The 14594-nt window shown below is 43.6% G+C and overlaps 1 protein-coding gene across 9 annotated transcripts in view; it reads right to left on the minus strand.

Moving 5' to 3' along the window:
- The window catches only part of PPFIA1 (PTPRF interacting protein alpha 1), a 112519-nt gene that overhangs the window by 50323 nt on the left and 47602 nt on the right, over positions 1-14594 (minus strand). The gene's annotated exons all lie outside the window — the stretch shown is intronic.

Below are 14594 nucleotides of genomic sequence, written 5' to 3' on the forward strand. Positions count from 1 at the left end.
TGAGGCTGCGGGGAATCCAAGCCTTCTCCCAATCCAGAAAGTCCCAAGTATTTCCCTGAACATGGATCCTGGTGTGAATGGACACACGCTTTCAAGGGACTCACACACGTGACCCAAAACACCCGGGGAGAGCAAGGGAAAGGCCAGGAGGACACCCTCCTCTCCACCCAACCTCTTTCTCTAGCCTCAGCCATTTGTCCTTGGGGATGACCTCAGGGCTGCGGGAAATCCCCTGGGCTATGGCCTGACCCTCACTCGTGTTCTGGCTTGTGTGGCTCACCCCCACCCCGTTTCATAGGTGGCCTGGGTGACAACAACAGAGGAAGGTAGACATGCTGCCGGAATGCTCCCAGGATTAGGTCATAAAAGGCATCACGGCTGCCATCTTGGTTGCTGTCTCACGTGTTCTCTCTCTGGGGAAAACCAGCCCAGTGGAGGGGCCCACAGGGCAAGGAACAGAGGCCTCCTGCCAACAGCCACAGGAGGGAGCCTGGAACCAGGTGCAATCCCCCAGCTCCGGCCCGGTCTAGCCTTCAGGGTGGAAGCCCCAGGTGAGACCTGGACTTCAGAAGAGCTCCTAAGCCAGAGCCACTCAGCTAAGCCACTTCCCCATTCCTGTGAGATAATAAATGTTTGCTTTCTTAAGCCATTAAGTTTTCAGGTAGTTTGTTACAGAGCAATAAATAACCAATACAGTGGCTAATCCACGACAGAAACTGTTTGAGTAACAGTGCTATCTGTGGCCAGAGAAAGGGTGAAAGAAAACAGGCAATGGGTCAGAGAGTTTCTCGCACCAGCCACCAGTGACGCTGTCGACTGAACATTCCCCAGCACAGAAAAGGATGGCAAGCAGGGCCTGGGCAGGAGGCACTGGCTGTGCAGGGTCCAGACAGCACTTGTAGTATTTGATGTATGGGGTAAAAACACTGATATGTATCACGAATTCTTGACTAATGTTTGTATCCAATGTACAATGTACAAAGCAACAATCAGGAAGCCTTTGTTCAAATCCCAGTCCTCACACTGCAGTTGGTCACTTTGAGCCTTGACTGTTTTCTGTATCAGAAGAGGATACGACAAATTTCCTGTATTTCATTTAGCTCTAAATTCCAGTAGTGCCTTCTTTGGTATTTTCTATACTTTTCATACTCTGAATTTTTTTTTCTCTTAAATACTTTGGATGCGGGGTAGGGTGGGGGGACAGTGGTTTAATTGTCCTAAAAAGTATTAGGACCCTCACATCTATGGCCAATTGGTTTTGACAAGGATGCCAAATCCACTCAATGGGGAAAGAACAGTTGCTTCAAAAACTGGTGGTGACAGTGTGACCCTGTGATTGTGAAAACCTTGTGGCTCACACTCCCTTTATCTAGTGTATGGACAGATGAGTAGAAAAATGGGGACAAAAACTAAACGAAAAACAGGGTGGGATGGAATGTTTTGGGTGTTCTTTTTTACTTTCATTATTATTTTATTATTATTATTATTATTTTTGGAGTAAGGAAAATGTTCAAAAATTGATTCTGATGATGAATGCACAACTATATGATGGTACTGTGAATAACTGATTGTACACTGTAGATGACTGTAGGGCATGCAAATATATCTCAATAAAACTGTATTAAAAACAACCTGGTGCTGGGAAAACTGGATAGCTACATGCAAAAGAATGAAAATAGACCCCTACCTCATATCATACTCAAAAATTTACTCAAAATGGATCAATAGCCTAAATATAAGAACCAAAACTATAAAACTCTGAAAAGAGAACATAGAGAAGCATCTTCAGGATCTTCTATTAGGCAATGGTTTCTTAGACTTTAAGTCAAAAGCACAAGCAACAAAAGAAAAAAAACATAAATGGGACTTCATCAAAATTAAGAAGTTTTCTGCATCAAAGGGACATTATCAAGAAAATGAAAAGACAACCTACAGAATGGGAGGAAACCCTTGGAAACCATATATCTGATAAGGGTTTAATACCCAGAATATATAAAGAACTCCTGCAAATCAACAAAAAGGAAACAATCCAATTGATAAAAAGGAGAAAGGAACTGAACAGACGTTTCTCCAGAAAAGATATACAAATGGTTAATAAGCACATGAAAAGATGCTCAACATCACTGGTCATTAGGGAAATGCAAATCGAAACCACAATGAGATACTACCTCACACCCACTAAATGACTACTATTAAAAAAAAAAACAGAAGTACTGGTGAGGATGTAGAGAAATAGGAGCCCTCATACAGGAATGTAAAATGGTGCAGCCACTGTGGAAATAGTTTGGCAGTTCTTCAGAAGATGAAGTATAGAATTACCATATGACCTGGCAATCCCACTTCTCAGGTATACCCGAAGAACTGAAAGCAGGGACTTAGACAGATATCTGCACACTGCCGTTCATGGTGGCATTATTCACAGTAGCCAAAAGAGGGGAGCAACCAGTGAGTGGATAAACAAGATGTGGTCTATCCATACAGTGGAATATTATTCAGCTGTAAAAAGGAATGAAGTTCTGATCCATGCCACAACATGGATGAATGCTGAAGATATGCTGAGTAAAATAAGCCAAACAGATACAAAGGGACAAATATTGTATGATCTCACATATATGAAAAGTGCAAATTCAGAAATCAGATTACAGGTTACCAGGGGCAGGGATGGGGGTGGGGAATGGCGAATTAAGGCTTCATATTGTTTGCTACAGTTTCTATTAGGGGTGATGGTGGCACAACATTATGAATGTAATTAACACCAATGAACTGTTACATTTGAAAGTGATTAAAATGGAAATTTTATGTTGTATATTTTACTATAGTTAAAATTTTAAAAAAGCCAGCATAGAACTGTACAAGACAAACAGTGAACCCTAATTCAAACTATAGACTATAGTTAATATTATAATAATACTGTTTCACCAACTGTAACAAAGTACTACACTAATGCAAAATATTAACAGGGAAAACCGGAAGGGGGCATATGGGAACCACATACTCTAATAAAAAATTTTAAGTATTAGGGCTGGGGAAGAGACAGAGAGAACACAGCCTAAATAACTTAAAGCAAGTCTGTCAACCATCACTTAACCATTCCAGTAAAAGGAACTGGAAACCCAAGTTTTGGTGTGGGTTCTAAGACTACTGTTTCTTGAAAATAGCCAGAAGTAATGAAATTCAAATCATATGTTACAATTAAAAGAGAAAAGATGCCTTATTCAATATATTCAGCTGCATGCCTGACAGATAACAGAAAGAACAAAATATATCTTTACAGCCTGGCTGAAATGGTTAGGGCTGGAAGAAAATGCACTGCGGGAGCTGCACAGGGCTCTGTCTTCAGGAGACAAGAGGGGGAGAGTGAGGCTCAGAGGCAGAAGGGCCACTTGGCAGGAGTGAAGGTGCCCTGCTACCCACACCAACATGGTCTCACAACATTTCCTTAAAATCATCTTATACATTTTAGGAGATCATAACAAATCTAGAAACTAGTTGTTCCTACATATTTCATGAACTGGGAGACTGCTACGAAAGCAAGCTAAAACCAGTGATCAAAAATATCATATGGCGTTCTTTGGAGACAAGGCTGCCTGTGAGAACAAAAAGTTAGCTCAAGAATATGAACAGCTCTTCAAGTCAGTATTTCAATGCAGACCAACAAACACAAATTCCAAGAACACTAAACACAAGTGGATAAACACAAGTTATCCACGTGTATCTTAAATTGTCTTAAAACCTGATGAGTATTCTGTAAGTGTTGAAACATCTTCAGAGACATGTCAGGAAGCATCCAGGGGGTTTCTCAGCCAGGAAGCTGTGGGAGTTGGAGAAGGGGAGGAAGACAGCCACGAAGCTGACGTCTCCTTTCACACCCTCCTGTCAAATTCATTTCCTTTCCTTAGTCTCAGAGATTTCTTTTGTATGTGCCGATACTAATTACGTCAAATGCCGACTTACATCTCCTTACATAATTAACTTTAGTTAACTGTTAGATCATTTAATGCCTAATATTAACGAGAATTTTTCATTTAATTTTTGGAATATTGTATCAGAAAACATTCTGTTGCAGGTGAAAGAAAACCTGACTCAAAATAGCTTGAGCAAAATGGCAATTTATTATTCACGTAAGTGTCAAGTACAGGGTAGAGCTTGCTTCAGGTGTCCTGAATTCAGAGCCCTGAATGTTCCTTTTATCACTGTGCCAGTTTGAATGTATTATGTTCCCCCAAACGCCATTTTCTTTGATGTAACCAAATAAACCCCCTTTTATAAAAGCCACTCCATCTCTGGTGTTTTGCATTCTGGCAGCATTAGCAAACTAGAACAATCACCATGTCCCCTATGTGCCACAATCTGGGTCAATTTCCAGAAATAACTGCCAATTCACTAATTCTGCCTTTGACTATGTCCAGTCCAGAGTTTATTGTTCTGGCTAATATTATCTTTTTCATTTCTGAGATTTCAAATTGGCATTTTGTCATACCTTCCCACTCTTGTTTCATTTCTGTCCACTTTTGTTTTATAATTTCTTGTTGATTTTCACAGATAATTTATCTTTTTACACATCTTAAACACTTAATTTTACAGTTTTTGTGAGACTGTCCATAAATTTTAGGTGGAGCAAACGTACACCTTAATAGTTAAGTAACGCTGCCTCAACATTAGGTATCGTCTCGTGTCTGGGATTTGGGTTTCAGGCTCATCTGGACTAGGGGCTCAGTGTTCTTGGTCCTTTCCTCCTCCCTGCCTGGGCTTCTGTGGCTGCTGCCCCCCACCCCACACTCCCCAAACCTCAGTCCAGATTTTGCCCTGGTGTTTAGGGGTTTCTGCTGCACGGATACACCAGAGGGAGTGCAGATCCTGCGCGAGAACCACAGGGAAGCACTCTTCTGAAGCCTCCCACAACTGCCTACACAGTCCCAATTCACAGAGGGGTCAATGGTCTGTGGTGGGAAGCCTCGTCCACACCTGTTCCTAGCGCCATGTTCTTATGACCTAACCCCCAGGAGCTGGGTTTCCTACTGCCCCCCCGGCGTTCAGCCTGCAGCTCCCCCACAGCTCCTGCCTACCATACTGGGCATCTCTTCTACTTCTGTTACTATGGGGCACTATCCTGTTTTTCAGCCTGGCTGCATTTTGGGTTTGTCTATTTAAATTTTTCCTTTTCATTGCTGTTTGGAAAAATGTGTTAACACATGAGTTTGTGCAGCCATCCTGATTAGAAGTCATAATTCATTTAAGAAAACAGCTGAGCACCGAGTCCAAACCAGCCCCATGCCCTCCTCCAGGTGCTCTAGCAGGACAGAGTGACAAGCTACACCATCATGCAGGGAGCACTCCAAGTGAGGTGCACAGGCTTCTGTGGGAGCAGAGTGGGTGTATCTGTGGTGGGAGGTGGCGTGCCCATCAGAAGGTTTGCTGAAGGAGGCGGCCCTGGAGGTGAATTCTGAACAGGAGCTGGCCCTCTGGTCAGCTGAGAGCCCCTCTCCAGCATGGAGACATCTGATGGGTTTTGGCAGGGCTGGGCAGTGGGCAGTATGTCCAAAGGAGTCCAAGGAAAGGCTGGAGAGTGGACGGAGGCTAGGCTGTGAAGGGATCTGTCACAGAAAGGCAGTGAATACCACCCTGGAGGCTCAGGAGTCGTCATATCTACACTCTGAATAGGGACTGGGCAGAACTGTGAACACCCAGTTAGTGCCTGGCACAAAGGGTGTGCTCAGAATGGGCATGTTGGGCAAATAAACCAGATCCCCAGGGTGGTGCTGAGGCTGGGCTGGAGGCGGAGCTTCAGAGCGAGAACGCAGTTAGGAGTCTACAAACAGAAGCAATGAGGATTTGAATTCAGATCAGTATTAGAGAGGACACCAAGAAAATATCCTCAAGACTACAGAAATGTCATGTGTACCAGGTGCTGCTCACCACACCCTTCCTCAACTCTAAAAGGGCCCCCCGCCCTAGACAACAGGTTCAGAAAAGCCTGTAAAAGGGTGAGGTCAGGGGCAGGAAGCTCAGCTAAGAAGACACCGCAATAGTGCAGGTAAGAGATGATAACAGCTCAGGCCAGGTGACGGCACTGCAGGTGGACAGGAGGAGACAGACTCTGGAAAGTTTTATAAGTAGAACCAACAGAATTTGCTGACAGATGGAACACAGCTTATGAGAGAAAGGCTCAAGAACAATGCCTAGGGTCTGACAGGAGCAAGTGAAGGGTGGAGCCGTTTATTGCAAAGGGAGTGCCCATGGTTTGGGCCACACCAAACCTGACATGATGATCAGCTCTCCGGCAGCAATGTAAGGAGGGAGCTATAACGCCAAACCTGGAGTTCTGGGGGGGAGGGAGGAGGCTAAGTTCATTCCATGGAATGAGATGAAACTATCAAGACAGAGAAAAGATGAGGTCCCAGTCCCGGGACACTAACACCGAGAGGTTAGGGAGATGAAGGAATATCAGCAAAAGAGACAACAGGTGGTTGGTGAGCTAGGAGGAAAACCACGCAGGAGGACCGCTTTGAAAGTCAGTGTTTCCAAGAATGATCAAGCATATCAAGCGATGCTAACAGATCAAGTCAGAGGAACACCAATCACTGGTTATTTGATGTGTTGATACAGGGGCCAGTGGTGACTATGACAACAGCAGCTCTGGGGCAGTGGCAGAGGTGAAAGCCTGACCGGGGCAGGTTCAGTGGAAAATGGCAGGAGAGGAAGGAAAGACAGTGAGCATAGAAGAATTCTTTCAAGAACTTTGCAGTAAAGGGGAGAAGGGAAATAGGGCAGTGGCTGGAGACTGTTTTTGCAGGCTGAGACAGATGACCAAACGCTGACAAGAATGCAGGAGAGGTAGCCAAGGCAGACAGGGTCAAGTGGATAATTGGAGAGGCTGACCTTTTGGGGAGCACAGACAGTTCACCCATAGTAACAGGAAAGAAGGCAGAATATATGGGTACAGATCCAGACAAATAGGTCAACATGCAGTGGTCATTTATGGAAGTTCTCTTCTAATCTCTCCCAAACTCACTAAGAAAACAATCTCACAGTGGTCAGGTAAGCACAGGAATAGGTGAGGAATGTTGGGGACTGTAGGAGAGAAGGTAGGAGACAGTCACCTAGAGAGTGGGTGCGACTGCTGCACGCATAGGGTCCACTTCAGATCAGTGGTCGAAGGTGAACCGAGAATGGATTTAATGGGGTGCAGGTCTCTGCTAGGTAAGGACATGCAGTAGAAAAGAGGTGAGGGAGATGAAGGCATGCAAGTCTGTGATGATTACAATGGACCATGGAATTTTAGGCAGGAAACAACCAGGGAAGAAAAGGGAAGACACAAGAAGAATGAAGGACAATGACAAAGCCATGGGATCACAGACTGGAGGTTGCTAAGTCTTGCTGTCTATTATGAACATATCCTACTGTTTTAAAGAAAATACCTAATCAAAGTATAATAAGAAAGGCACTAGAATCTGGACACAACAGGGAAGACTGCTTGAAAAAACTCAGATTATGTCCTGCCTAAATGTAATTTCACGGAATCCTATATTTCAGAAATAGAAAGGATCATCACCTAATCCCACTCAAGCACAAATTTCTTTTTTCTGTTCTCACTAGCTTACTTTCTTTTAACTTCTTCATTACCAGAAGCAAGCCATTATTAAGTTTTTCCTGGTAACAGCCTCAAACCATCTTCATTCACCTATTGCTTTTGGATCTTCACTCCAAAAGCAAAGAGAATATATCCTGATTCCTAGTCACTCTGGTTAAATGTTTATTAAATATATGTATTTCTCATAATAAACTCAGCAGCCAAAACCATTCTATGGCACACTGCTTTGGCTATGGTAGAAAACAAAATTTATAGAACTTGAAAATTATTGCTGCTACTTAAAGATAAACCTTTCTCTTAGCTCAAAAGAATTCAACAACTGAAAATACATCAAAGCAAATTTAAACTCAGGAGTTTAGATAAACATTACACAGGAAATTCCAAAGTTTAAGATCCCAAAAGTATGTTCATATGTGCACCGTGTTTGTGTCAGTATTGCAGAAAAAAAAAGTAGGACAGCACAAACCAACCCCAAATATGTGCAATAAATTATCTATTGTATTACCGTATGTGACAGTTAAGTTCATGTGTCAACATCGCTGGGTTATGGTTGCCAATTGTTTGGTCGAGCAAGCACTGGCCTGATTGTTACTGTGAGGGTATTTCACGGATGGATCTAATCATGTCAGTTGACTGCATTCTGTGGCTGATTACATCTACAATCAACAAAGGAGAAGGCCTTCAGCAATGAGAGGCGTCTCCTTATCCAGTGGGTTGGAGGCATTAAAAATGGGAGAGCTGAGGATTTCAGCATCAGAAAGAATTTCTTTCTCTACTCCAGACAGCCAGCCTCTCCTGGAGAATTCATCATCACCTAAATCAGTGTTCCCAGCCTGCCCTACAGAATTTGGAGCCACCATCATGTGGGCCAATTCCTATAATAAATCTCTTTGTATTCACACACTTACACACACACACACACACACACACACACACACACAAATATATCCTGTTGGTTCTGTTTTTCTGGAGAAACCTAATATACCATTCAGAAGAATCTGTCAGGACCTTAATTTTTTCCTTTATTAAAATGTGTTAATTTTTAAAATACTATAAGTCAAATATACTACTAGTTTAAGGCAATGGCATTTTATTAACTACTAACTACTATAATTAAAATCTCAAGTATTTTCTGAGACTGGATACAAAAATCACTGGGATATTTCATTGTAAAATATTAAGTCTGAGCAATACAGATCCATCTGTATTTCTATTTTGGCATTATCTAGGGTTGGGAAAGGGTAAAATAGCATTTAACAATTAAAATCAGTTCAAGAACTTGGTCTCACATAATGCTTGAAAATGTTGACATCTATCATTTCTGGATAAAAGGTTCAGATTATAAAAACCATAATTATACATTACTGAGCAAAATCCACAACTGGCCAATGCTAAGTTAAGTCTTACGAATGAGATGCAATGCGTATTCCAAAAGCGCAGCACCATTCTCCCTTTCTGGGACGTTCAGGCTGACAGGAAGGCCGACACCCTGCTCCCCACCCTCAGGTGGACCCCTCAGCCCCTTTCCCTTCCTTCCTCTCCTCCTTTCCTGGCTCACAACACATTACAGTCCTACATCTTTTATTCTTTACAACCGCCATCATTTTTTTTAAATTACTTTTTGTTATTTTCATTAAACTGTTGCTGAAACAGAAACAAAACTTTGCTGGAGGCACAAAGGCGTATGTCCTCTTGGTCTAGAAACACAGAGCAGAATGAAGAAACGGAAAGGGGTCTCATTTTTAGCAAACGGAAATGAGCACCTGAAAAACTGACTTGCAGAACTGATTTAGATTATTCTCTGTCTTATATTTCAAAGCATGTTAAACTTTAAATAAAGGGAAAACTGGAAGAACATATTAAAACAAATGAGCAAATCATGCTTTAAAACCCCAGGGTCTTGATTAAAAGCATTCTTGTAAAAATACATGAGGAGATCATGTGTGCCTATTTAGGTCACAGCCTGATGGTGGCAGGAGAGAGACAGAAGAGCACTGAGAAGACAAGGCCAACTTCACGCCTTGGTGAAGCCTGAGCCGCCGGCGTGAACACCAGGCCACTCGGGGCCACCGCGACTGCAACGGCACCAGCTTTCAACCACTGACTACTATGTACAAGAAAGAGACTCAAACGCAGGAACATTTTAAAGCTCTAATGTATCTATTTAGTTTCTCTTTAAGAAACAGATACTCATTCTTATGCTCACATCTAGCAATTAGCAAACTGAGTAAATACTGAGTGAAAAAAACTTGGTGCAGAACAATATTTCTTTATGATCCCATTTCGGTTAAAAGCCAACTCACCCTTGCATGTATTTTTTACATCTATATGGGAATATGAGATAAAATATAGAGGGATACAAACCGCATTGCCAACACTGGGAGGTAGTCTGAGGTGACACTTTCTTTTTACTATCTTTAATTTTTATTTTAGTGTTTTTAAAAGTATGTATTTTTACTAAAAACAAACAAAAAAAAAAAACTGGCCAATCCTCCCTTCCCTTTTCCCTTTCTAAACAATATTAAAAAAAAAGGACATGACGAGAATATGATGTCCTGAAATACTCCCCGAGTCACAGTCGCAGTTGTCTGCCCTTCTCTCTACTCCCTTGCCATCCCTGTGCTCTGGGTTCAGCCCCCACGGGTGGAGTGGAGGGGCTGTGGCCGAGACCAGTGGTCCCATCCTCCGTGCTAAACCCAAAGGCCAGCCTCGGCCCGATCTGACTCCCCAGCTGGACAGCACGCAGCTTGCAGCGACCTCCCTCCACCCCTCTCCCTCTGGTCCCTCTTTCTCATCTCACCTCCTCAGTGCTGGTGGTCCTGGGGGCTCTCCTGAGGACCGTGCTCACCCTGTGCCCCGTGCCTGCCTGCCTGCGTGGCCCCCGTGACTTCAGGTGGCCAACTGCCCACTAGGCCACCCTCCTTGGGTATCTGCTAGGGGGCTTAAAAACACTTTCCCCACACTGAGCTCACCCCCTCCTTTCCTGCCCCAACGGCAGCTCCTCCTAGGCCCTGGCAGGCAGTTGCTGCCTCATCTTATCCCCAGGACCCTATGAGGAGGGCTCCAGAGCTCCCCACTCCCTGGAACAGCGAGGTGCGAGGGGAGCAGGGTTCAGCTCCCATGCCCCAGCCTCAGCTCTCCCCACTCTGTGCCTCACCCGCCACGCAGCCGGCACAATGAACTCACAGTCCCTGACCAAGCACCCGAGCGAATCCCACCCACCTCCGGCCACAGTCTAAAGACTACTGCCTGTAGAGGCTTCTGCGCTGCCCCTCTCCCCTCAAGCATGGAAAGGGCCCCCATGACGCAGGCAGCACCCTTTCGGTTCCTCCTTGTTCAGCTGTTTTCCCCATTACACTGCAAGCTCTGGCAGGGCAGAAACCCCTGTCTGATGGACAGCACTTCACACACAAGAGACACCACCTCAAACTGCTAGCTGAATTAGTGGCAATGGTGAAAGACAGATAGCCAGTGATAAAACTACCACTCACCTATTACAAAGACTACAGCCTGTGGAACTTGGCATAACATGCTAACGCAGAGATTCTCTCAGGCAACGTGGGGAGGATCTGCACAACAAACAGGCTGCATAAAAACTACCGCTGGAGCTGGTAAAAACACAGGCTCCTGAACTTGAAAGGTGAAATCACTGCCCTCCCCCCTACGTGGGATCAGACACCCAGGGGAGTGAATCTCCCTGGCAACGTGGAATACGACTCCCGGGGAGGAATGTAGACCTGGCATCGTGGGACGGAGAACATCTTCTTGACCAAAAGGGGGATGTGAAAGGAAATGAAATAAGCTTCCGTGGCAGAGAGATTTCAAAAGGAGCCGAGAGATCACTCTGGTGGGCACTCTTATGCACACTTTAGACAACCCTTTTTAGGTTCTAAAGAATTGGGGTAGCTGGTGGTGGATACCTGAAACTATCAAACTACAACCCAGAACCCATGAATCTCGAAGACAGTTGTATAAAAACGTAGCTTATGAGGGGTGACAATGGGATTGGGAAAGCCATAAGGACCACACTCCACTTTGTCTAGTTTATGGATGGATGAGTAGAAAAATAGGGGAAGGAAACAAACAGACAAAGGTACCCAGTGTTCTTTTTTACTTCAATTGCTCTTTTTCACTCTAATTATTATTCTTGTTATTTTTGTGTGTGTGCTAATGAAGGTGCCAGGGATTGATTTGGGTGATGAATGTACCACTATGTAATGGTACTGTAAACAATCGAAAGTACGATTTGTTTTGTATGACTGCGTGGTATGTGAATATATCTCAATAAAATGAAGATTAAAAAAAAAAAAAAAAAACACAGGCTCCTGGACATCATCCTCCTGGACCAACATTTCAGAGGCAGGAACCTGGAAACATGCATTTTTAAAAGTTTCCCCAAGTAATTCTATATCCTTCCATGTTTGAAAACAACAGATATTTATGAACTCAAGCAAGCCACTTCAGTTCTTAATCTTAGCTTATTCATCTGCAATATGTGGATATCAACACATACATTCTACCTGCAGTTCACATTTGTGACAATCGAAGAAAAACATCAAGATGACATTCAATTGAAAGGCATGACCACCAGCAGACCTCGTAACTCAGGAAAGCAGGGTCCTCAGAGGCCTCCCTGCCCACCTCCATCCACAGGAGGGGAAATGCTCCCAAAACACAGATGGTTGGGGGGAGGGGGGTGTCTGGTTGAATAATTTTGCAATATTTTTAAAATGAGAGTCACCTAAATACTTTCAAAAGTGAATTCAGAAGATGGCGGCATAGAGAGGAGTGGAAGCTAGTCAGTCCCCCTGGAACAACTAATAAACAACCAGGAACAACTAGTAAATAATCTGGAATAACTGCTGGGGGACCAACGTGACTGTCCACTCATCATACATCAACCAGAATTGGGAGTAATGCCCGAGATCACAGCATAAAATCAGTAAGTAAAAACTGCGGATCTGAGCCAGGAACCCCTTCCCCCAAGGCCCAAACTGCAGAGCCTCGAGGTGCTGGAGAGCAGCACTCTCCAAGCAAGTGAATATAGCTCAGCTGAGCTCTAACTGGGGTTTTAATTAACAAACGTGGACTGCTCAATACAAGCTACAAATCCCCAACAAGCAGACAGAGGCTTTTGAGTGACAAATGACCTTGGAGAGCTGGAGGACCTCTCTGGGAGGGAGGGGGAGCCCAGAGGACCGGGTGCTGTCTCTGGCAGACAGGTGGAAGTGAAGGGGTCCGCAGACTAACCCTGAAGGGGGGCTTTCTGCCCCTTTTTTGGGGCAGCTATTTTCAATTCCCAGTGCTCAGACCCAGACAAGGGTGGACATAGCAGAGTCAGAGACTATTCAAATGCTAATGACCTCTCCCTAGGGCGTGTATTTTTCCTAAGAGGAAAAAGGCATTGCCAAGCTCTACTACCTGCCTTCCATTAAGAACCAGACCCCAGAGCCTGGGGGAAACAGCCATGCGCCACACCTCCTTACACCAGTCTGGAGTGACAGGCTGACAAGTGCCACTTGCTGGACAGAAAAGCACAGTGACTTGAGGCCTCACAGGGTGTGCCAATCTTCTAAGACACACCGTCAGGGAAACAAGATACTATTGCATCCTTCTAGACCTGAGCCCATTCTGGTCTGGGAAAACCTGATTGCGGTAACCAAAGAAAGCATGCCTAGACAACAGAAAACTACAACCTACACTAAGAAAAATGGAAGTTATGGCCCAGTCAAAGGAACAAACGTCCACTTCAACTGAGATTCAGGAATTGAAACAACTGATGCTAAATAAATTAAAAAAGATTAGGGAAGATATGACAAAAAAGATGAAGCATATAATGAAAACACTGGGCGTGCATAAGGTAGAAATTCAAAGTTTGAAAAAACAACTGGCAGAATCTATGGAAATGAAAGGCACAACACAAGAGATGAAAGAAACAATGGAGACATACAACAGCAGATCTCAAGAGGCAGAAGAAAACACACAGGAACTGGAGAACAAGTCACCTGAAACCCTACACATGAAAGAACAGAAAAAAGAATGGAAAAATATGAGCAATGCCTCTGGGAATTGAATGACAACACGAAATGCAGGAATGTACGTGTCATGGGTGTCCCAGAAGGAGAAAAGAAGGGAAAAGGGGCAGAAGCAATAATAGAGGAAATAATCAACGAAAACTTCCCATCTCTCGTGAAAAGACATAAAATTACAGATGCAAGAAGCTCAGCGTACCCCAAACAGAATAGATCTGATTTGGCCTACGTGAAGACACTTAATAATAAGATTATCAAACATCAAAGATAAAAAGAGAATCCTGAAAGCAGCAAGAGAAAAGCAACCCATCACATACAAAGGAAGCTTGATAAGACTATATGCGGATTTCTCAATAGAAACCATGTAAGCAAGAAGGAAGTGGGGTGATATATTTAAGATACTGAAGGAGAAAAACCACCAACCAAGAACCCTGTATCTGGCAAAACTGTCATTCAAATATGAGGGAGACCTTAAAATATTCTCTGACAAACAGACAATGAGAGACTTTGTGAACAAGATATCTGCTCTACAGGAAACATAAAGGAAGCACTGCAGACAGAAAGGAAAATACAGGAGTGAGAGGTTTGGAAAACAATTTTGGGAGACAGTAGCACAGCAATGTAAGGACACTGAACAAAGATGACTCTCAATATGGTTGAAAGAGGAAGGCTGGGACCATGTGGGACACGAGAACAAAAGATGAATGATAAAGACTGGGACTATGTAACTCAGGGAAACATAAGATGCTCAACGATTGTAATAAAAGTACAAATATGTTTTTACATGAGGTAGAACAAATGGATGTCAACATTGCAAGGAGCTAAAAATAGGGTGGGATTGGCGGGAAAATGCAATCAATGTAAACTAGAGGCTATAATTAACAGAAATAATGTATTATGCTTCCTTTAATGTAACAAAGGCAATATACCAAAGCTAAATGCATATGGGAGGTGGGGAACAGGGGAAGGTT

Source organism: Choloepus didactylus, chromosome 6 (assembly GCF_015220235.1).
Source record: "Choloepus didactylus isolate mChoDid1 chromosome 6, mChoDid1.pri, whole genome shotgun sequence".
NCBI lineage: Eukaryota > Metazoa > Chordata > Mammalia > Pilosa > Megalonychidae > Choloepus > Choloepus didactylus.